General features: G+C 36.4%; 1 pseudogene; it reads left to right on the forward strand.

Moving 5' to 3' along the window:
- Positions 1 to 9,215: 9,215 nt before the first annotated feature.
- LOC134576970 (nicotinamide N-methyltransferase-like) lies at positions 9,216 to 24,011 on the forward strand (annotated as a pseudogene).
- Positions 24,012 to 25,252: the final 1,241 nt, after the last annotated feature.

Raw genomic sequence — 25,252 nt, forward strand, 5'->3', positions numbered from 1 at the left:
TAGTCAAGGCGAGAAAGGACAGTGGAATTGACCAGCACCTTAGTTGCATCTGGCATTCAGTAGGGTCGGTGCGCGCAATGTTTTTGAGATGGAAGCGGCAGGATTTGGCGATACACTGAACATGAGGTGTGAAGGAGAGATTGGAGTCAAAGAGAACACCTAGGCAACAAGCCTGCATGGTGGAGCTGATGGTAGCACTGTTGACTTGGAGGGAGACATACACAGGAGTAGCAACACTTGAGGAAGGAAAGACCAGAATTTCAGTTTTGATCAAGTTAAGTTTAAGGAAGTGGGCAGCAATCCAGTTAGAAATAGCAGAGAGGCAGTCAGAGACTCTAGTCAAGAGGGATGGGGAGAAATCTGGAGAGGACAGATCGATTTGCATGTCATCCGCATAGAAATGATATTGGAAGCCAAAGGAGCTAATGAGTTTACCAAGGGAGGTAGTATAGATGAACAGTAGGGGACCAAGGACTGAACCTTGGGGGACACCAACAGAGAGGAGTTGGTGAGAAGTAAAGCCAGAGAAAGAAACACTGAAAGAGCGCTGGGAGAGTAAGGAGGACCATCGGGAGAGAGCAATATCTTGTAGACCGATATTGCGGAGGATGAGAAGAAGTTGTTGATGATCAACAGTGTTAAAAGCTGCAGAAAGGTCATGGAGAATTAGGATAAAGTAGTGACCATGAGATTTTGCAGCGAGTAGATCATTGGATACTCTGGCCAGTGCTATTTCTACAGAGTTCTTAGCGTGGAAACCAGACTGAAGCGGGTCTAGCAGAGAATTGGACTTGAGGAAGTCTGTCAATCTTGCATACACAATTCTTTCAAGGATCTTGGATGTAAAAGGCAGTAGCGAGATAGGACGGTAGTTGAACAGGGAGTTAGGGTCAAGGTTGGGGTTACAGTTGCATGTTCGAAGGGCGATGGAAATATGCCAGAGGAGAGAGAGAGAGATTGAGTATTTTAGTGAGAGGTAGAGAAAGAGAAGAAGACAGAGTACGGATGAGATGCAAGGGTATTGGATCTAGGGAGAAGGTGGTGGGGCGGGAGGACTGGAGCAGAGCAGAAACCTCTTCCGCTGTAGCGGGTGCTAATGAACATAGAACAGCAGAGGAAGTGAGGTTAGGGGAAGTTGTAAGGGGAAGAAGAACGATGAGAGATCTCTTCCCTGATTGTACAGATCTTGTCAGTGAAGTGAGTTGCAAAGTCTGAGGCGGTCAAGTTAGGTGGGGGAGGAACAATAGGGCAAAGAAGAGAGTTAAATGTATGAAATAGTCGTATGGGTTCGCAGAGGAAAGAGCCAAGCTTTATGAGCGCAGCATAAATTTAGAGTGGAGAAAGTCAGACGCACAGTGAACTTTCTCCAACAGCGTTCAGCAGTTCTGGAGCATTTTTGAAGATATCGAGTCAGCTTGGTGTGTTAATTACATTTCTTTTTTTTTTCTTTTTTATAAATTCTTATTTTTAGTTTGTAACATGGATTATAAACAGGAATCTACAATATAATCTGTGGTAAATGTGCCGGAGGTGTTGGCTCAAATTCCCAGCTGTAAACTTAGTTTTCTCCTTCTCGGGAAGGTTAGGATATCTTTGTCCCCGATTTGGTCCATTTTGCCCAGGGTTTAATTACATTTCTGATAAGCGTATATAATGTAATTATCACTATACATATTTCTAACTTTTCCCTAGTCAAATAAAAAAAATGTGGTAATGCAGTTGCTTATTCTTGTTTCGTTACAAAATAGGACACTTTCCTAGCAAGCAATTGTGTATTTTATTGTTTTTGATCTTGTTTTGGCAGTACTTTGTGTGCAGCAAGAATGCCGCCCTTTCATTATATAAATAATTACTAATTGTATTAATTGAATGATATCAAATGTGAGATAGTTTAACAGGTTAATTTTACTAACAGACTTACAACAGTGCAAAAAAACCTTCACCATCAAGTACTGATATAAACAAAAGAAATAAAAGATCTGAAAGCATGTGAAAGTGCTCTTGGACTGGAATTGTTTACTTAATTATGCAAGTCCCAAATGGTATTTTTATTCTTTGGAAGGAACACTGTGTCTGCAAACTAACATCAGAGAACAGAATTCAAATCTCTGTTTATCAGCACAAATTAAGTGGAGATTTTTGTTTAATCATTTCTTTAAAAAGGCTACATTTAAGTTATGAAATGTTAAAAGTGTTAAGACTGAACAATAAAATAGAAAGAGAACAAATGCAATTTTTTTTTTTTTTTTTTACCAAATCATGGTCTTGATTTAGCATTTTAGGATACGCTTTTTAAATAATTCCATATTTCTGAATAAGCTCTTAAATTATATATTTTTTAAATAATAAAATAACAACATGCAATACAAAATGTATGTATGTATTGTATTTAAGGTAGGGATTAGCCTCCCAATTTGTTCCATCCTGACACTCTCTCCCTTTATAAACTATTTAGTTGAAGTTAACAATATATAATATATATATATATATATATATATATATATATATATATATATATATATATATATATATATATATATAACAAATATATATAAATATATATAAAAAAATACAAATATTAAATCATTTTAACCCCTTAAGGACCAAACTTCTGGAATAAAAGGGAATCATGACATGTCACACATGTCATGTATCCTTAACCCCTTCAGGACGGAGTCAATAGTACACGTTCTGATCAAAACAAAACGTAAACAAAAACTGGAATTTGCGCTATATGTCTGTTCAACCGTAATTCACCTCTTTCATATTAAATGCACTGACACTTATTATATATCATTTTGTTCAGGAGAAACAGGGCTTCCATTGCATATCAAATATGTATATATGAAACATAATTTATTATGAATAAAATTTAAAAAACTGAGAAATTTAAAAACTTTTTTAAAATTTGTAGTTCCGCCTCACATTTTAGCTGTAAATGTCATAATACTGTTTTACTGCACAAAAATGCACATATTTGTAATCAGCGATGTCTCATGAGTACAACAGTACCCCCATTAACAGGTTTTATGGTGTTTTAGAAAGTTACAGGGTCAAACATAGAACGTTCCATTTTCAAATTGAAATTTGCCAGATTAGTAATGTTACCTTTGAGACGGTGTGGTAGCCCAGGAATGAGAATTACTCCCATAATGGCATACCATTTGAAAAAGTAGACAACCCAAGGTATTGAACGTGGGGTATGTTTAGTCTTTTTTAGTAGTCACTTACGCGACGGCATAGAACGCCGTAACGGCGTTAAGGGGTTAACGATGTAATTGAGGCTCCTATTTGTTATATTATTTGTCAATTAAAGGGACACTCCAAAGCACTTTAGCCAACTACAAGTCTCCTTGTCCTAATTCATAAAGTTAGAGTCGAGCAGAAGTGAAAAGCTTCCATAGGAAAACAATTGGTAATGCTTCCATATAAGAAACATGTTGTTCACCATGATCACTTCAATTGAGTGGTTCATTCCCTGCAATTGCAGTGAACACGACAATTTTCTCAAGACAGGGAGAGGAGATTGTCATAACTGGTAGTTAAAGATGTGCACAGTAAGAATTTTCTGTTCTGTTCATTGCTTTAGAGTAGAGATTCCCAAATGCATTCCCTGAAAAGGGACCTGGTCTGGTGCTGCGGCTCTTTAAGAGCGCAACTGGGCCCCTGCAGTAACGGCCAATAGGTAGGAAGTTACAACCTATCACTTCCTCCCAGCTTCGCTGTGTGTATGTGTCACTGTGTGTATCTGAGTGTGTGTGACAGTGTATGTGTCACTGTGTGTATCTGTGTGTCAGTGTGTGTATCCGTGTGTCAGTGTATGTATCGATTGTGTGTGCATATGCCAGTGTGTATCTGTGTACCAGCGTGTGTGTATCTGTTTGGCTGTGTGTCTGTGTGTCTGTGTGTGTAGAAAGTATGTGTATGTGTCACTGTGTGTATTTGAGTGTGCATATGTCAGTATGTGTTTATTGGGGTGTGTGTGTGTGTGTGTGTGTCAATGTGTGCATCTGAGTGTGTGTGACAGTGTGCGTCAAGATGTGTGTATGTGTCACTGTGTACCTGTCACGTTCTGCTCTGTTCTGTGGAGATGGGATTTCTGGGTTCATTCCTGTAATCCATCCCTGGGATTCCCAGTCTCCAGGTTTCATTTAAATGTTTGTTTTATGTTGCCACACCCGTTTGTTTTCCTTCATTCACTCTGTTTCAGTGTTCCTGCAGGCAGCTCCTCAAGGCTTCTGCCCTTTCTTGCAGGTAAGTGCTATATATGTCTTTTGGTTGTTTTAGCATACATTAGGCAGTGTAGGACCTGCCAGATATGGGGTACATTGGCGTTGTTGGCAGGCTTATGCAATGTATGATCATATAGTGTGACTAAATCCCCATGATTTTCATATGTAGTACTTAGTTATTGCTCCTCTTGTTTTGCCTATGTTATCTTGTCTTGTTTTAGTTTGTATACCCAGTCCATGTACAGTCCTGTCCAGTCATGCCCATGTTATGTTCATGTTTTCCTCATGTCTTGTGTATATGTTCTGGGTTTAGCTTACTATCCTTCTCTGGTTCTGGGTTCTATTAGTTATGTCTTGTTTTCATGTTTGGTGCCTATCTCTAGTCTTGCCTTGTTTCTAGTACTGGATACAATCTTGCTGCAGAGCCTCCCTATTTAGCTCCTGGGAGGTCTGCTTAATTTCCAAGCTCCTAGTTCCTGGTATCCGCTGAAGCTGATTCAGGGTCTTGGTATGTGGCTGCACAAACGCTGGTGCTCAACACCAGGGGGCGTGCGGTTACCCTGCACCAGACCCTGCTAATCCACCTCCACACTGTGACTCCTACTCTGAACATCAGGCATACTGGGTCCCGGTCCTGCACCGCCGCCTGGATTGTGTCTGGGTCCCGGGCATCGGACAGCCACCCTGACAGTACATCAGTGTGTGTGTGTACATGCATGTGTGTGTATCTGAGTGTGCGTTTATGTGCTAGTGTGTGTGTGTGTGTGTATCTGTGTGTGTATATGTCAGTATGTGTTTATCAGTGTGTATGTGTCACTGTGTGTATCTGAGTGTGTGTGACAGCCAGGGCAGGCGCTACCATAAGGCGAATAAGGCATTAGCCTGGGGTGCTGACCTGCAGGGGGAACCCACCAGGAAGTTTATTGGTGGGCTTCCCTGCTGCTGACTGGGTCTGGAAAGCTGACTGAGCGGCTCCTTAGCCACCCCCAGTGCAGCCATTCAGTTGCTGGGCTCCTCTCCACTGTTTGCCTGCTCAGGGAGCAGGGTTTACTGTAACCCCTGCACCCGTGCAAAGCACACTGCTTGCTGCAGGCAAGGGAAGCGGGACATGACCTGGTATCCCGGTTGCCCCCTGCCTGTGGACACCGGAAACTATCTGAGGGGAAAAGGAAGAAGGCTGCGCTCACAGTGCAAGGCTTTCCTGCTCCCCCAGCAGAAATAAGAACACCTTTCTGCAGCCTGGATCTCTTCTCCTCTTCACAGCACCCAGGTAGGCTAAGGGGGATTGTTTATTGTGTGAATGGTTGTAAATTAGTGTGTGTGTGTGTGTGTTAAATTGCTGTATTTCTGTGTGTAAACAAAGTGTGACTATGTAAAGTGGTGTGAGCTTGTGTTTGAGTGACAGTGAGAGTGTAATGACAGGTACTCCCCCTGCTGCCTGAAAATAAAATTAAACACGTTAAATAAGTGTAAAATTAAATAATATATACTTAGATCATATATATATTTATTATATATATGATCTAAGTATATAGATACACATATACACATAAATATACATACACTGTCTACGTGTATTTTAATATTAATATATATATATATATATATATAATATCAAAATACACGTACAATGATATTGATTAAATATATATATATAATTTTCATTTTATATATATATATATATATATATATATTATATATAATAAAAAATAAATAAATATATAAATATGTTAAAAAATAAAATTGAAAAAATAATACAAAATAGATAAAAAATATATAAACATGCGTCATTTCGTTCTAACTGTATTTTAAAATTAATATATATATATATTGATATCAAAATACATGTAGAACGAAATAATATATATATATCTATATACATAAGTATATACGTATATATCACTATATAAGACGGACCTTACGCTTCGAGATAGAATCAGGGGACATCGGTCATCAATTATGACAGCCTACAGAGATGGGAAAACAGATAAACCGGTGGCCAAGCATTTCTTGGAATTTAACCACAGACTACCCATCTTGAAATTTATTGCCATCGATGTGATATCAACCCTTACGAGAGGTGGTGACCGTTCCAAATTACTGCTCCAGAAAGAGACCTTCTGGATTAAACAATTGGACACCCTACAACCCAGGGGACTGAATGAATATATTTCATTTTCTTCATTTTTGGAAAATCGCTAGTTTATCAGTATTTTTATTGTCATCTTCCCTGTTTAGATTTAGATTAGTTGATTTATTGCTTATCGCTACAGCCATTAGTAGCTTGGTTGTAGTTCAGATTCAGATTAGTTTATTGCTATAGCTATTGGGGGTTTGCTCGTGGCTCTATATACGTTTAGAATAAGGACGTATTTTATTGTATATATCCCTATCGGCCATGTCCTGTTTTGTCGTGTTTTTATTTTTGTTTTTTTTCGTTTTTTCTTATTGTATGTAGGTTTATGAGGGTAGTGATGGTTATCAGCAGCAGAGATTTAATGGCATGTTACTATATTAGTATCAATTATCCCCATCTTAGTGAAAGGGGGTAAATATTATTTATTTAGTTGTTTATATATACTATTTTTATAGTGAGGTTGGCCATGTATCTATTGCTTCGGATAATTTATTCTGTTGGTGCATACATGCTTATGGTTTCACTATTTTGACATTCTTCATTCACTGTTTTTTTTTTTGTGTATTTTTGTATTTTTAATTTTCTTTTTATGCCTTTTTTTCACTCTCATTACAGTGTATGCTAGATTCACTCTTTTTTCCACACACAAGATCTTACACTCATATTCACATACATCGGATTTAGATTTTCCACACTTTTCTGTATTGTATTCTTTTACTCTGGCTCTTTGCTTATTTTTCTAGGATTTATTCTACACACACAGTGCTTGTTATTTATCAATACATTGCATACATTCACTTTATTTTTACATATACAGTTCGGTTTGCATGTCTTAGGTATAATATCTGGCTTTATCTCATCAATGTGGCTCTTGCATGCTGATCTCTCTCCCTCATTAGCTGTTTACATGTTTGGTATTAGTTTGTTCCTCCTTGAAGGGTTAGCCGCACGGGCATTGTGTGGTTACCAGGGTTACGTTATACATTACACGCGATGACGTCACCACGCGGGGGGGCACGTTTTGACGCACGCACGTCATCACGCACGCACGTATGAACGTCATGACGCGGACGTTCTCATCATTACACACACACTCTGTCCGGCTAGTTTCACTTCCGGAATCACTTCACACAGGTGGGGTAAGTTAATCAATTACTATTATGTATATATTTGTATTCTATGTGTATTATCACTATCTTGATAAAGACCCTGAAGGGTCGAAACGTTGATGCTGAGTTGTGATTAAACAGTTTATTCACATTTGAAAAATCCAAGCGAGTGCTCCTGATTTTCACCTTTTTATCTACTGGCCTGGAGGCACCCTGGTAATATATATCTTATATACTTTTTTGGGGGGTTGAGTGCCAGAGTCTGGTCTGATATATATATATATATATATATATATATATATATATATATATATATATATATATATATATATATATATATATATATATAAAATAATTCTACGTATAGATTTATGTAATCATTTTACAAAATTAGGTAATTTCATTAATTACAATTTGCAGGACCTGCCTGACAACCCAGGCCGAAAGTTCAGGGAATTAAATTTGCTAGCACTATATTTAACCCTGTAACTTTCCAAGACATCATAAAACCTGTACATGGGGGGTACTGTTTTACTCGGAAGACTTCGCTGAACACAAATATTAGTGTTTCAAAACAGTAATATATATTACAACGACGATATCGTCAGTGACAGTGAAATTTTTTGCATTTTTCACACACAAATGGCACTTACACTGACGATATAATTGTTGTGATACGTTTTACTGTTTTGAAACACTAATATTTTTGTTCAGCGAAGTCTCCTGAGTATAACAGTACCCCTCATTTAAAGGTTTTATGGTGTTTTCATACGTTACAGAGTCAAATATTTGCGTTTCAGTTTTTTCACATTAAAATTCGCCAGGTTGCCTTTGAGACCGTATGGTAGCCCAGGAATGAAAATTATCCCCATGATGGCATACCATTTGCAATAGTAGACAACCCACGGTATTGCAAATAGGGTATGTTCAGGTTTTTTTTTAGTAGCCACTTAGTCACAAACACTGGCCAAAATTCGCTATATAATTAGTTTTTTGCATTTTCAAATATTAACACTAACTTTGGCCAGTGTTTGTGACCAAGTGGCTACTAAAAAAGACTGGACATACTCCATTTGCAATACCTTGGGTTGTCTACTTTTGCAAATGGTATGCCATCATGGGGTTAATTCTTATTCCTGGGCTACCATATGGTCTCAAAGGCAACATAACCAATCTGGCGAATTTAAATGTGAAAAAACGGAAATATGTAACACGCCATATTTGACACTGTAACTTCCCAAAACACCATAAAACCTGTACATAGCGGGTACTGTTTTACACGTGAGACATCGCTGAATACACTGAATACAAATATGTGTATTGTATTGCAGTAAAAGCAAACAGTATTTTGACATTCACAGTTAAAATGTCACGTAGAACTAAAACAATTAAAAAAATTATTTTCTCCGATTTTTTTAAAATATTTTTTTCAAATTAAATTATGTTCCATACCTAAATATTTGATGTTAAACGAAAGCCCTGTTTCCCCTGAATAAAATGATATATAATAAGTGTGGGTGCATTTAATATGAAAGAGGTGTTACGGTTGGACAGACATATAGCGCAAATGCCAGTTTTTGTTTACGTTTTTTTTGGATCACAACTTGTACATTTGGCTGCAGTCTTAAGGGGTTAACCCAGTTGGCAGCTTTGGTTGCTAAATCTTGTATAAAAACAGAGATTCAAATTATAATCTGGAATGATTTCTACAAATGTGAACTGAGAACAGACGGGGAAATGGATACAGCAGTCTCTAGACCAGAGACTTTCATAAAGAAATTTAATCCAAAAGATTACTATGATTCATACTATGCAATAGACGAAGGAGCAATGCTAGAAGACAGGACAGATTTTATATTAAGAAATCTTCATGAAATCTTCTCTTCAGGTAACATAATAGACTGTGAATAATATTTGATTAAAACAATTTTAACAGATAAAAAGTGAATGTGATTTTAAAAAAAGAAACTAAAAAAAAAAATAGATTGCTTTGTACTTTTTTTCTAAATCTATTTACTACCAAGGATTCTCTATATTTTCCCTATAAATATAGTTTGTTACTTGATATATTTCCTAGACCAGAAGTGGCCAAAAGTTAGCTCCTCATATGTAATGGAACTATAATTCATATGGTAGTTTGTCAGTCTTTAAATATGAAGTATCTTCAGAAGGATATTGATACTTTAGAGAGAGTTCAGAGAAGGGCTACTAAACTGGTTCATGGATTGCAGGATAAAATGTACCAGGAAAGGTTAAAGGATCTTAACATGTATAGCTTGGAGGAAAGACGAGACGGGGGGATATGATAGAAACATTTAAATACATAAAGGGAATCAACACAGTAAAGGAGGAGACTATATTTAAAAGAAGAAAAACTACCACAACCAGAGGACATAGTCTTAAATTAGAGAGACAAAGGTTTAAAAATAATATCAGGAAGTATTACTTTACTGAGAGTGTAGTGGATGCATGGAATAGCCTTCCAGCTGAAGTGGTAGAGGTTAACACAGTGAGGGAGTTTAAGCATGCATGGGATATAACTATAAGATAAGGCCAGGGACTAATGAAAGTATTTAGAAAATTGAGCAGACTCGATGGGCCGAATGGTTCTTATCTGCCGTCACATTCTATGAAGATCATCACAACAGTTGTAGTTTTGCATTCCTGTATTGGCTGACTTTTTGGCAATTTGTGATGTAGAATGCCCTTTAACCCCTTAAGGACACATGACATGTGTGACATGTCATGATTCCCTTTTATTCCAGAAGTTTGGTCCTTAAGGGGTTAAACCTTATGATTTTTGGAGTTATTCACTAAAATGAGCATTGCCGAGAACTTTTTGAATGCTCATCGTGAATTTCCAACTTAAGGCTAAATCTCCCAAACTAGAAGCACAGCTGACTTGAAGAATGTATTCATTTTGACTTTGTTATTCTTAAATTTGAAATTAACTTTCAATTCATGTTGAACTCTTTGTTAGCTGTGTTATTTGTCATAGTAAGATTCTTTTATAATATATTATTTTTAAAAAAAGCCCCAAGAATTAAGCAAACACAGTTTGTCCTTCCAAAACACTTTGGTGGAGTAGGCTTTTACAGTGAGGGGGAAAGTATTTGCTCCCCTGCTGATTTTGAACGTTTGCCCACTGACAAAGAAATAATCAGTCTATAATTTTAATGGTATGTGTATTTTAACAGGGAGAGACAGAATAAAAAGAAAATCCAGAAAAACTCATGTCAAAAAAGTTATAATTGGTTTGCATGTCAATGAGTGAAATAAGTATTTGACTAGTTCAACTTAGTACTTGGTGGCAAAACCCTTGTTGGCAATCACAAAGGTCAGACGTTTCTTGTAGTTAGCCACCACGTTTACACACATCTAAGGAGGGATTTTGTCCCACTCCTTTTGCAGATCCTCTCCAAGTCATTAAGGTTTCAAGGCTGATATTTGGCAACTCGAACCTTCAGCTCCCTCTACAGATTTTCTATGGGACTAGGCCACTCCAGCACCTTAGTGTGCTTCTTCTTGAGCTACTCCTTTGTTGCCTTGGCTGTGTATTTTGGGTCATTGTCTTGCTGGAGTACCCATCCACGACCCATTTTCAATGCCCTGGCTGAGGGAAGGAGGTTCTCACCGAAGATTTGACGGTACATGGCCCCGTTATCGCCCCCTTGATCCGGTGCAGTTGTCCTGTCCCCTAAGCAGAAAAACACCCCCAAAGCAGAATGTTTCCACCTCCATGTTTGATGGTGCAGATAGTGTTCTTGGAGTCATAGGCAACATTCCTCCTCCTCCAAACACGGCGATATGAGTTGATGCAAAAGAGCTTGATTTTGGTCTCATCTGATCACACTTTCACCCAGTTCTCCTCTGAATCATTCAGATATTCATTGGCAAACTTCAGACGGGCCTTTCTTTAACAGGGGTACATTGTGGGCGCTGCAGGTTTTCACGGCATAGTGTGTTACCAATTGTAATCTTGGTGACTATGGCCTCAGCTGCCTTGAGATCATTAACAAGATCCTCCCATGTAGTTCTGGGCTGATTCGTCCCCATTCTCATGATCATTGAAACTCCACGAGGTTTGATCTTGCATGGAGCACCAGACTGAGGGAGACTGATGGTTATTTTGTTTTTCTTCCATTTGCGAATAATCGCACCATCTGTTGTCACCTTCTCACCAAGCTACACTTGGGTCGCAGCAATAACCATAATACACATCAATCCCAATACATACTGTAAAAACCAAAGAAAAAAGTTACCTGCGCACTTCCCAAATCCCTATACATATTTAAATAAATGAACGTTATTAAGTAACTACAATGGCCATTAGATGTAAGCTCACCTGCCACGTCAAGGCAAACCTCTAAGGTGGGCCCTACACTGACTATTCACCTTGCTTCCTTGAGCTTCAGGCAAAAATATCTCTAATGAGACAAAGAGGGCTGTTTTCCTAAACACCTACATACTTATTAACCCCTAATAGGGAACACATGGGGTAGGCAGCAGCATTGTAACATAGCTGTGTGATACAAAAGTGAATACAAATACACAAAAACAACTCCTGCACTCAAACTCACACTTCTCTTGGGCAGCAGCAACAGCCATAGTACACATCAGCCCCAATACATACAGTAAAAACCAAAGAAGAAAAAAAAAGTTACCTGCACACTTCCAAAATCCCTATGCATATTTAAATAAACTGAGGTTATTTAGTAACTCCAATGGCCGTTAGATGCAAGCCCACCTCAAGACAAAGCTGTTATGTGGGTCCTACACTGACTGTTCACCTTGCTTCGTTGAGCTTCAGGCAAAGAAATCTCTAATGAGAAAGATATATTGGTATTATATGCCATGCTGCTGACTGCTGTAGCTAGGGAGTCCACAAGATATATCACTAAGTGGGAACAGGAATTAAGAGTTTCACTTTTAGACCAGCAGTGGGGAAAACAATGGAAATCTAAAATGGAAAGATTTGAAGTATGTTGTCTAGACTTAGGTTTCCTTTATAAGCCCATGAAATTGTTTATATATATATATATATATATGTGTGTATATATATATATACATATATATATATATGTTATATCTTAACTAGATTGCTTTGTACTTTTTTGTGAATCTATTTACTAGCATAAAAAATATTATTATTATTATTATTATTTATATAGCATCACCATATTCCACAGTGCTATACAATGGGAGGACTAACAACCGTGTAATTGTAACCAGACAAGTTGGAAACACAGGAGCAGAGGGGTTGAGGGCCCTGCTCAATGAGCTTACATGCTAGAGGGAATTGGGTATAGTGACACAACAGGTAAAGGTAAGAGTAGAGAAGTAGTTTGATAGAATAGTATTCACTGAAGACTTATTGTGTTTTCTAATGACAGTGGCATTAGAGGAATAGATTGGGAGCTATTAACAGTTTAATTGATATGCTGTCATGAAGAAGTGAGTTTTTAATTATTTTTTGAGAGAGTGGAGACTGGGTGAGCGTCTAACGGAAAAGGGAAGGGAGTTCTCAGGAACAATGCCCTAGAGAAATCTTGAAGGCGAGCATCAGAGGTTGGGAGTACTAACAGAGGATACACGTAGGTCTTCGGCAGAGTGAATATGTGGTACGTATTTTAAGGTATCTCTGCATTTGCCTTATAAATATAGTTTGCTACTTGATTCCTAGACCAGAATTGCCGAAATTGACATACTCAGATGTAATGGAACTATATTTTACAAGATAGTCAGTCTTTAAGTATGATGGGCATCATCACAGTTGTAGTTTTGCACTCCTGGATTGGCTTGTCCTTCAAGCCTTATGATTTTTGAACTTTTTCCCTAAAGTGAGGATTGCTAAGAATTCAAAGTAAATTCAAAGTGAATTTCCAACTTAAGGCCAACGTACCTGAACTAGAAGCACAGCTGACAAGGAGAATGTTTCCAGCTCGGCTATTTTGGCTTTAAAACTGAACTTCACTTTGAATTCCCAACAATTCTCACTTTAGTAAATAACCCTGTTAGTTGTCATAGTAAGTGTGAGTTCTAGGCAGTTTTTCCTGAGTTTTCATCAATACAAATAGATCTGTAAGATAATTTTATCATATTTTGTTCTCCACTTCTTCAAGCTACCTTTACTGTGCTGACAGTAATTTGCTCACATAGTAATTGTTTTGAATGATATGAAACATAAAGAAAAACAACTGTGCAAGAAACATGGGTAGACATTGCTTCCCTCAGATCCAAACTCATATATTGTCATAAAAGGTTGTGACAATATTTGAGTCATGATACATGAAAAGCTTGACAAAAGACCTGGTTGTGGCCAAAATGTTGCTTTCATCTGCTCCATGTATATCAGCACCAATATTGAACAATATTACTGCTCCCCAAGAAATATACTTCAAGCATACAATCATCAGTAGGGGTGAAAGTGCTGAATGTCCCTCGCTTCCATCACTACTCTCATACAAATAAACAAATACACAGACAGACATACAATAAAGTTGACATTTGTTCCTTTATTTATACCGCTCTTAGTTCATATAAGATTCCCCCTTTTCTGGAAATTCCTATTTAATGTCACATTATACTTTCCACTGTTGGGTTTTCAAGGACCTTTATCCATTTATCCCAGATCTCATATTGGCGAATATTAATACTTAAATTGGAGGCTATACCCCTTTCCATTTTACATTGGGTTATAATGATTGCCTTAATATGCGGCCATGAATCGATTGATGTCTTTTTCCAGTTTTTTGCTATGGACATCTTAAAAGCCATCGAGGTGTGAATCAGCAAACATTTCTTATCTTTAGTTAATTGCAGAAGATTTAAATGTAAGAGCAAAATATCTGGGGTCCAGATATGCGTGATATCCAAAAGGTTATTTATATGACCCAAAAATTGATCCCACGCTTCCCTAATTGGAGCGCAATCCCACCATATGTGTAATTCATTCGCCCCCTCATTCCCACATCTCCAACAACTAGAGATCTCTTCCTTCGAAAATTTCCTTATCTTGTTTGGAGTCATGTATCATCTATTTAGAAGCTTAAAATGAGCTTCCCTAATATTTAAGCAATGTACCGTAGAGTACACTGTTTGGAGAGCCCTGTTCCAATCCTTTATATCGATTTTTATTGATAAGTCTCTTTCCCATTTGATTTTAGCTAGGGGCTGAACAAGTCCTTTTATACTTTTCATAATCTCAACACATCTGGTTAATATTTTTGTATCTTTCTCAGAGTCTATTAGTTCATTTCATTTAAATATTGAGGATGACTTCGTTATACTTCCTAGGGAGCTTTGCAGAAAACTTTTAATCCTAATAAAGTTTAAAGTCTGTAAATATGAAATACCAAAGACTCTCCGTATCTCGGCAAAGGGGATAATCCTCCTATCCTCTAATATATCTGCTAATTTTTTAATCCCATGCCCAATCCATTCTGTCGTATCTAAATTTTCCAACCATGTCTCCAGGCTTTTAAAGGACAAAGCGGGTAATATTTTATTTCTTAATTCTAGTTGTTTTTTAAAGTAAGTCTAAAACTTTACAAGAGGTCTAGTTATCAAATTATCGGTTAAACTTGTCCGTTCTCAGAATACTCTTGCGACCCATTTTTTGCTCACCTTGTATTTTTATTTCCACTATTATTTCTTATAGGCCACATTAGTCCAACATTATTATATGGGTCAGTCATATCTTCCCCTTCTATTTTAAAACAGTTTTGTGAGATTCTATCTTGTTTAATTAAGGGAAGGGTATGCATCAACTGAGCCGCTTGATGATATAAGAAGATATTTGGGGAAACCAATACCTCCTTGTTTATGCTTCAAATATAAGAGATCCTGCCCTATTCTGGGTTTCTTATCAAGCCAAATATAATCTCTAAATATTTTATTTATGAGTTTGAGCCGTTGGGGATGCATCTGTAACTGAATCATCCTCAATAAATAAATAAACTTAGAAAAAACATATGCCCTAATAAAATTGACCCTCCCCACCAAGATAACTGCATAGAATTCCACTGTTTTAGAGAAAGAGTACATTCTCTAATCAGAGGGATTACATTAGCCTTCATTATGTTCTCTGGATCTTTCACTATATTGATCCCAAGGTACACAAATCCCTTTTTTTCCCATTTAAAGGCATAGTGTTCATTTAAATATTGGTAATCTTCCTCTTGCATATAGAAGGGTAATACCGTCGTTTTTTGAACATTAAGTTTGTAATTTGACAAACAGCTGTAGCTTTTAATTACTTGCATAGCAACTTGAACTGACTTGATTGGGTTGGTTAACGTTAGCAGTGTGTCGTCAGCATATTGATTTATTTTAAAGTCTTTATCTCTCTTTTTTAAACCCTGTTATTTCAGGATTTTTTCGTATTTCATATGCCAGGGGTTCAGCTGTTAAAATATAAAGTAGTGGGGATAAAGGGCACCCCGACGGGTGCCATTCGATACCATAAACCATTCAGACTTAAACCCCCCCCCAACAATCCTACTCGATGGTGAGGAGTAACAGGCCAAAATTGCCAGAAGAATCCGACCTGAAAACCCAAAAGCTTTTAAAGTTGACTGCATCAAATTCCATCCAACCCTATCAAATGTCTTTTCTCTGTCTAAGGCCATCGTTAAAAATGGGGTTTTATTCACATGAAGCTTTGTGAATATATTTAGTATCTTCCTAATGTGATTAGAAGACATCCTACCTGGTATAAAACCCACCTGATCTTCTGCAATCAAAGAGGAGATTATATTCTTAATTCTTTTAGCAGTAATTGAGGCATACATTTTGTAGTCATTATTTAATAGGGCTATTGGATGATAGTTAGTTATTTCTTCTGGATTTTTATTGTTTTTTAAAATAGGGAGAATATTTGCTACCAACATTTCTTTAGGTAGTTTGCCTGTATTCATCACTAAATTGTAGCAATCTACCATTCTCTGAGCCAGCCTGTCCTTATACATTTTTAAAAAGGAGTCTGTGAACCCATCTGGGCCCGGCGCTTTATTTTTTTTCATAGCATCAATAGAGTCAATAACTTCTTGGAGTGAAATCTCTGTATTAAATTGCTCTAATTGAGAATCATCTAGCCTAGGGAGATGGATATTCAAAAAATAGTTATTTATATCCTCTTGAGATGATATAGCCGGTAGATTATATAATTTATAATAATAATCTCTAAATACCTCTCCAATTTTTTTTAGGGTCTAATATTGTTTCATTTCCCTGTTTTATTTTTGTAATTAATTTTTTTTGTTGATTTTTAACTTTATTAGTAAGGAGTTTATCTGCCTTGTTCCCCCTATAATAATAATTTATTTTCATAAACTGTAGATTTCTATTTATTTTAGATATCAAAATTTCATTTTCTATAGTCCTAATTTGATTCGATATAGTTCTTACAGGTGCAGCAATATTTTTTTTATAACATTCGCTTAATTCAATATATAGACTTGACAGGGATTCCTGCCAGTTTTTCTTAGCCTTGGCTTCTAAGCTGATTAAGTGTCCCCTTATAACACTTTTAAATGCGCACCATTTTATAACAGAGGACACGTCATTATTATCATTATCCAGCCAGTACATATCTATCACCTTTGCAATCTGTTCCCTATTAGTTTTAGAAATTAATAACTTATCATTTACTTTCCAATCTGGTCTCTGCTTTATGAAATTATTATTTTGTTGTATTTTTACCATATTATGATCAGACCAGGTAACCGTAATTATATTCGCAGATTTCACATTTTCTAACAAATTTCGGTCTCCAAAAATAAAATCTATTCTTGAATACGAACAGTGAGTCTTACTAAAACATGTGAAATATTTCTCTGTGGGACGAAAAATCCTCCAGCAGTCAAAGAGGGCTTCATTTTGGATTATATTGCGAATTTTTTTTTCCTGATTATTAACGTTCCTCGAGGGAGTTTTAGTCTTTTCAGACCTTCTATCTAAATTAGGGTCCGTTACCAAATTAAAATCGCCCATAACTATGGTGCGACCTTGCTTGATTTTATCTAATTGCACAAAAAAATTATATAGAAACTGAATCTGAGAAGTATTCGGGGCGTAGATATTAGCAATTGTATAAAGTTGATATTCTATTGTACATATAAGAATAATCCATCTGCCCATCGTATCAGTTTTTGTATGTTTTATAGAGACATTTATTGTCGATGAAAAAAAAATAGCTACTTCCCTCTTTTTTTTGTCTTTAAAAGAGGAGCAGACTGAGCTAGGAAAGTCTTTAAAACTGAATTTTCCCTCATCGACTCTGCGCCAATGGGTCTCTTGTATACCTACAACTTGCGCATTTTCCCTTTTAGCATGTTCAAATAACAATTTCCTTTTCTGTGGAGAGTTCAGGCCTTGTGCATTAATTGAAACAACATTAATCATATGGTTCTTATCCTACTTTTTTCTCTTTTTTTTTTCCTTTTTCTTTCCTTCTTTTCTCCTTTATCTTTAACTTTCTCCTTCCGCTTTCTACTATCTTTTTTTTTTCTTTTATACTGCCCACTTAGGCCTAAGTCCCCAGCAGGGTGGATATCTTTATCTTTCTTAACTTCTAGCTTATATAATTGAATTTTATATTTCATATCAGACTTCGTCAACTTATAACATACAAAAAAACATAAAACATTTACAAAAACCAACAACACATGTAAAATAGACATCCCTTAAAGGAAGTGTGGATGGACCTGTGGTATGCCCTCTTTCACAGAACCTCCAAATAGATCCTATTCAGGATCATTATTTTGATGCTGAACTACCCCACTTAGAAAATATTTTGAGCCAGTTATTTTCCTTTGCCCCCCGGTTAGTCGAGTGCACATTCCTAGATGCCACAAAGCATCAAGAGAAAAAAAATTAAAAAATAAATAAATAAATAAATTTATAGTAATAATACAGTCTACCATCACTATATCTATCTATTATTTATAATCTATCTTATACTAATTTCCCTCTCCTCCTCTTCCTTCTCCATCCCCTCCTCCTCTCCTCCACCCAAACCTCTCTGGCATCATGCCTCTCATACTATGTGCTTTTATTTCTAGTAACTAATTATATTACTCTTGACTTATACATGAGCCATTGCTTTTAGTATGATGTCTAACCTATTTCCATCACCACTTACTATTTAGTAGATTCTTAGTACTGTGATCAGAAAACCATTAATAAATCATTATATATTTCAAATAATCCCTAGTGTTTAAACTTTCCACTCCGTAAATACCATACCATACCTATCTATATTTTCCTACCCTTGGTTACGCCTACTCGTTCACAATCAATTTCCTATATAGCATTTGTAGACTTAAATTCTCCTTTCTGTACTTTATCATCTAACACCCATTACAAAAATTAAACCTAAAGATTATCATACTATAGCTATAGTTGGAGTTGTCGATGCTAAAAGTCTCAATGTTTAACTTAGCTATCAAATCACTCATCTTGAATCCAATATTTATATACGGGCTATCGATTTAAGGTCAATTATAACATCAGAGACCCTTCTCCACCTCTTCCTAAACTGTCAGTAATTCAGTAACAGTACCTTGTGGACCTCGTGATTGTGTATTACTTATTCCTTCGGTAATATTACATTATATACAAAATCTAACATATTGTCATTTCTTCAATTATTGACTTACAGCCTCTCAATACTGTGAACACAGAAAACATCAATCTACCCTTTAATTAACCATATTTCCTGAGTGGTCCACCTTTCTAAACATTAAATATCCCAATTCAAGTGATTACCTGGTTCTAGTTTCAAATTATTTGTGTAAGATCAATTTCCTTATGTCTGTGTTACAGTTAATCCCTCTATATACATTTTTGACCCTTATTCCCAGTGCCTATTCGGTGTATCAAGTGATCAGAGTTGGGAAGAATCCCTGCATGTGACCTCAGTCACAAGTCCTTCATCAAAACATTAGTATTCCTGTGAATAGTGTCCTTTTTCATCAATACTCCCTCTCATCATTTTTCTTATATTATTATTCCTTCTTTGGCTACCACTTGGGCCGGAGGAAAAAAGGGAGAGAATGAAATAAAAAAAAAAAGGATTATATCCCTTATATTATACAGCTTCTCTCCTCCGTCCTTTGTCTCCATCTACTGAATTATTCAGTTCAAAATTCTGCTCTCTAAACCATTTCGAGATTGCTGTAACATCCGAAAAAGAGTATGTCCTTGCGTCATGAGAAACAATAATTTTTACAAGGATAACGCCATGAATATCGAATATTCTTCTGTCGTAGAATCTTTGTGTAAATTGCAAACGGTTTTCTTTTGGCCCTGGTATAGTATGAAATATCCGGAAAAATCATAATGTTGCTATGTGGATCAGTCAATCTAATAAGTCTTGAAGCTTTTAAGACTTTTTCTTTCATTTTATATGACGAACAGCAGATCATCACATCTCTAGGCTCACTTTGGGCCACAAAATCTGGTTTCATAACTCTGTGGCATCTTTCAAAAGAGTTTAATGAGTTTGTCATTTGGATGCCTAATTGTGAAAAAAATCTCCATTATGTAATCTTGCAATTTATCACTATTAATAGATTCTGGGATTCCCCTGATTCTAAGATTGTTGCGTCGAGAACGATCTTCAAGATCTGCAATTTTAAATTCCAGTTCTGCTATTTTTTTATTTGCCTTCCTCATGGTGTCTTCTGATGAGACTTGCTGGTATTCCAGCGATTCTAATTTTTCTTCATTCAGCTTAAGTTTTTTTTCCATCTGTGATAGCTCCATTTTAAATTCCATAAGGCCTTCGTGGATCTCATTTTTAATCTTAACTAGTTGTCGTTCAAAACAGGTCTCAAGGTACATATGTAATTCATCAGAGCTATATTCTTTTGAACTCATTTTTGTGGGCATACTCTTTGGAGACAGATTATCTGTCTCTTTAAATGATTGGGATGAGGAGTCTGAAACGTTCTGATGGTGTATTTCCTGTTTCTGTGTTTGCAGCGGAACGGGAAAGGAAAGCCTCCTGTCTGTCTTACTTTCTTGTTTCTTTTCTCTGTCCCTCTTCGTAAGCTGTTTGTTATATTGACCTTTCCTTGTAGCCATCTTGAAACAGAAAACAAAACAATAACAAAAAAAAACAACAAAAAAAAAGTTTATCTTGCTCCTTTAGTCCAAGTTCACTTGGTCCTTTACAACGTTAAGCAGCTTATTGTATCCTTTAGTGCAGTTCACTTGGTCCTTTATACCTTGCGCCTTTATTATAACATACACTTTCATAAGCCCTTTTCTGTCGAAGCCATTATATCATATGTGTTGTACTTGAAAATTATATTTTTCAGATGCCTTTCTTTTTTAATCCTTCATATTATTGTAGCCTGTAGCCTGCCATTTGCACCCCCCAGCCGGAAGTTGCTGAAATCCACTTGCAAACAAGTACTTAATTATGTCAATTTGGGCAATTAAGCAGATATTACTTTTCTTATTTGATTTCATTAATGCCTCTTTAATTTTTCTCTTTTTCTCCCCTTTTTCCTTCTTGTTTTCTCAATCCTTTTTGGTTCTTCCTCTCTTACAAATATTTGTGCCACAAAATCAACTGCCTCCAGAGTAGTACCCACTCTATATATATTGTGGGTCTTGGCGCCTTAATAATACCTATAAATAGGGGTATTCCCTCGAGTATTCACTCAAAACTTAGGTACTCCCGTGCCCTCTGCTCCATTCCCCGCCAGACAGCACTCACATTTCTTCGCAAGGCGCAATCAGAGGAACCCAGCTCACCAGCACCTCCTCACACTGGCCGCACTCAGTATCCACCACTGCGCCCCTTGCTCGCCTCCAGGCTAGGCTCCTCTGGAACACCTGTATTTCACTGCGGTTGTGGGTGTGTAGAGTGGTCACTCTCTAGGGCGGCTAAACAGCAGTTTCAGGCTTCAGGCTTCAGCTCTCTCTCTCGCTTTCAGCTAACCGGTCGTCCTTCGGCTCATTTCCCTAGGGTGCCAGCATCTCCGCGTGCAAGGACGTGCGCTCCCGTGCAGCGTTCACGTCCTTTGTCATCTCTCCTTCCCCCCCCCCCCCCCTAACAACCCACATACTTGTTATCATAACCTTGACTATTTTGATTAACAAAAAATAATATCCAGGCTTTTTGAAAATTTTGCAAATTTAGGGTTTCATATATCTAAATATATATTTTATTTCAGAAGGAGTTGTTAAAGGAAACACACTGATTGATATCGGTGCTGGAGCAGCAATCTTCTAACTGCTCTCAGCTTGTGAAGTCTTTACCAATATTATCATTTCCGACTTCCTGGAGCAAAATCTCACCGAACTAAAGAAATGGCTGAAGAAGGACTCTAATATGTTGGACTGGACCCCATATGTAAAGTTTGTTTGTGATCTAGAAGGGAAAAGGTATGATAACTCCAATAATGAAGATTTAATAAGACTTTTTTTTTTGTAATGAAGAAGAATGTAGTTTGGTACTTATGCTACGGGGTAACATGTTTATGGCCAAGATATAAGTGTGAGCCAAAACTCACAAGCAAAAAAGCTAAGTGAAATTGTAATTGAACATCCCTCAAATGATATGCAAACATAAACCTAGAGAATATATTTGTAATAAAATATTCTATATTTTATTAAAAATGTGCTTGCCTCGCAAACATAATGAGGTTTATTAATTAAACATTGGAACATTACAAATTAGAAAAATAAATTGCAAACGTTTAGGCAAAAAAGTACTGATTTAAAAAAAATATCCAGCTCAGCTACAGTCACACCACGGGTATTATAGCTTTGAATTTTTTTTCTTTTCAAATATTTTTAATGAATTTTTTTATAGTTACTAACACTATCATAAACAGTTAGTAGAATACAATATATCTATAAAGAATTAATATCAGATAAAATGTTAATTTGATAAAAGAAAAGTATCAATTAAGCAATGTTGACAATATAAAACAACAAAAAAAAAAAAAATAGAGGGGGAAAAAGGGAAACTAGGGTATATAAAACAATTGACATAATCTTGTATAATATCTTATTCTTAAAAAAAAAAGCGATATGTAACAGAAATATGTTAAACATCAAAAAGAAAATAAATAAATAATACATTTAAAAAAATTAAATTATCCATGCCGAGAAAATAAATCCACCTCTCTATTATTCATTTATTTTTTATTTTTGAATCCCACGTGCCCCATATATAGCTCACATTTGTTAATATAGTTCTAATTCATTATTATCCAACATTTAGTGAATAGATGCTGATGTATCACCATTTTTATTATGTGGAATATTTTAATGGGTTATAGACTATGCAACTAAAACTCAATAGCATCAAAGGGTTCACATGTCTAAACTTACTGAGATGGACAAGAAAATCTGTTCTTCAAATGCACATATATTTATTTTCTAATAGTATTGGCTCATTTGGAAAGCTTAATAAATAATGACCCAAGCTAGTAGCTTGAACAATTAGCAGCATTGTCAGGGAATTGGACATCAAATAAAATAATTATATAAAGTTGATGGTAAAGTGTTGTGTATATTATAATGTTTTGTGATCAAATCAAATGGGCATTTATGTGTCTTACCATGTAAAAATTAATGCCAATGATAATGTTTTTTTTCCATGTTATCAGTGGGACAGTAATAGAATTTACATACAAATCAGAGCTAATGATAAAAAATGGCTAGCTTAAGAATGATTTAAAACTTAACTTTTATTATAGAATATATATATATATATATATATATATATATATATATATATATATATATATATATTATGCTGTATATATTGTGAATAGATCACTGTCTTTTTCTTTGATGCGATTTTTTTTTTTAGCATTTAGGTTTTCTCTCCGTCTAGTGGCAATACCCACGATTGTATCCACTTATACCCTTTTTTGTCTATATTCTATATTAAAAGTTATGTTTTAAATCATTCTTTAGCCATACTTCTGGGTCAAGAGCTAGCCCTTTTCTTCTCGTTACTTCATTATCTGGGTCCATGCCCTGCTCTTTTAGCTCCACTGAACTTATATACCATTCTCCCACCCTCCTCTTTATTAAAAAGCAGAGCTATTTCATAATGAATATCCATTTCTGTTTTCCAGTGCTAATTTGGAGGAAAAGGAAAAGAAACTTCGCAAAACTGTGAAGCAAGTTTTAAAATGTGACGTACTGAAGAAGAATCCATTTGAGCCACTTGTTCTTCCACCAGCTGATTGTCTAATAAGTTGTTTCTGCTTAGAGTCTGCATCTAAGGATATGGCTACCTATTGTAACACCCTGAAACACCTTAAGGGCTTGCTCAAACCAGGAGGCCATATTATAATTCAGAGTGCACTGAATGGTACATTTTACTATGTTGGGAAAAAAAGGTTTCATGGCTTGACAACAACAAAGAACGATATTGAGAAGGCTGTTATAGAAGCTGGATATGACATTTTGAAATTCGTAGTGAAACAGTCTAGGTCAAACAACTCCGATTACGACAGTTTGTACTGTGTTCATGCCCGTAAGCCATGCAGTCTATAACAGTTTCACAAAAAATTTATCTTTTAATAGAGAAACAATGTGTTTACGATGATACAGTGAAATCAAATATGGTTTATCAATTAAACACAATTAGATTATTATTTTTTGTCAATCTTTCTTTATTTGCAAGCAACAGAATGAATACAGTACAGATAAATGAAAGGTATGTCATATTACTAGACAGAATACAATATATCATACTACCAGGACACATCATCTGAGGCCTAGACTGGAACTGAAATTTGCCCCTTTTAAAAAAAAATATATATAACTATATTATATAAGTAGTAAAGGTATGCTAGTAGCTTTAGTATAATACTCCCTGTATTCATGCCTAGCATAATGTTATTAAGTACATAAGGCAGGTAGTATCCAATGCCTCTACGTAGTATAAGTAGAGTTAAATGGTCAACAAGGCTATAGAGGACAAAAAAAAAACCATATAATTAGGCAGTGTATAATCTCAATGACTAATAAATGAGTGGGGGGGAAGGGGTTTGTTAGCAGATATGTCAGACATATCAAGATATAATCGTAAGAGCTGACATCCAATGCTAGAAGTAATGGGATGTACAACACAGCATTGCATATTTGCAAAGTTCACAAACATCATAAGATCATAGGTATTATAGGTAACTCAAATACATGTTTAAAAAAAAAAAAACATAAATGACATAACAAGGCAGTAAACTGCCGTGAGTGTCCCGAGGTCATTATGGCACTTGGGCTGAGGATGCTTCTCTCCAACGAGCTGCAGGCACAAATGGCCGGATCTTTTCAGGGTCCCAGACCGCAGATGTTGACGGAGGTGTTGTGGATGGTGGTCCAGCTGTACGAGCTGTAAGCCCAGGTGCCTGCAAGGTACCTGCTGTCGCCGATGCTTCTCCAACCAGTACTGCGCCAGAGTCTCTGGGAATTATAAAGCAGCGAGGAGAATCCCATCTCAGAGACTGTCTCCAGTCAATTGTATTGTTAGAGAGATCTGGGAAGAAGGTCAGAAAGTGCTCCTCAAATTTGAGTGGTGTACGGTTACGTACCGCGGCCATGAGAGCCTTTTGGTCCTTGGTCAGTTGAAAACGGAGGATTATATCCCTGTTTGGGCCTGGAGTGCCAGTATATGGGCCCGGGATGTGATACCAGTCATCAATTAACATGGCTTTTTCTTGTTTGGTGGAGAACAGCACCATAAGCAGCCTGCAAAATAGGTGTGGGAGTTCATCCACAGTGTCTGGCAGGCCCCA

This window comes from Pelobates fuscus, chromosome 11 (assembly GCF_036172605.1).
Source record: "Pelobates fuscus isolate aPelFus1 chromosome 11, aPelFus1.pri, whole genome shotgun sequence".
NCBI lineage: Eukaryota > Metazoa > Chordata > Amphibia > Anura > Pelobatidae > Pelobates > Pelobates fuscus.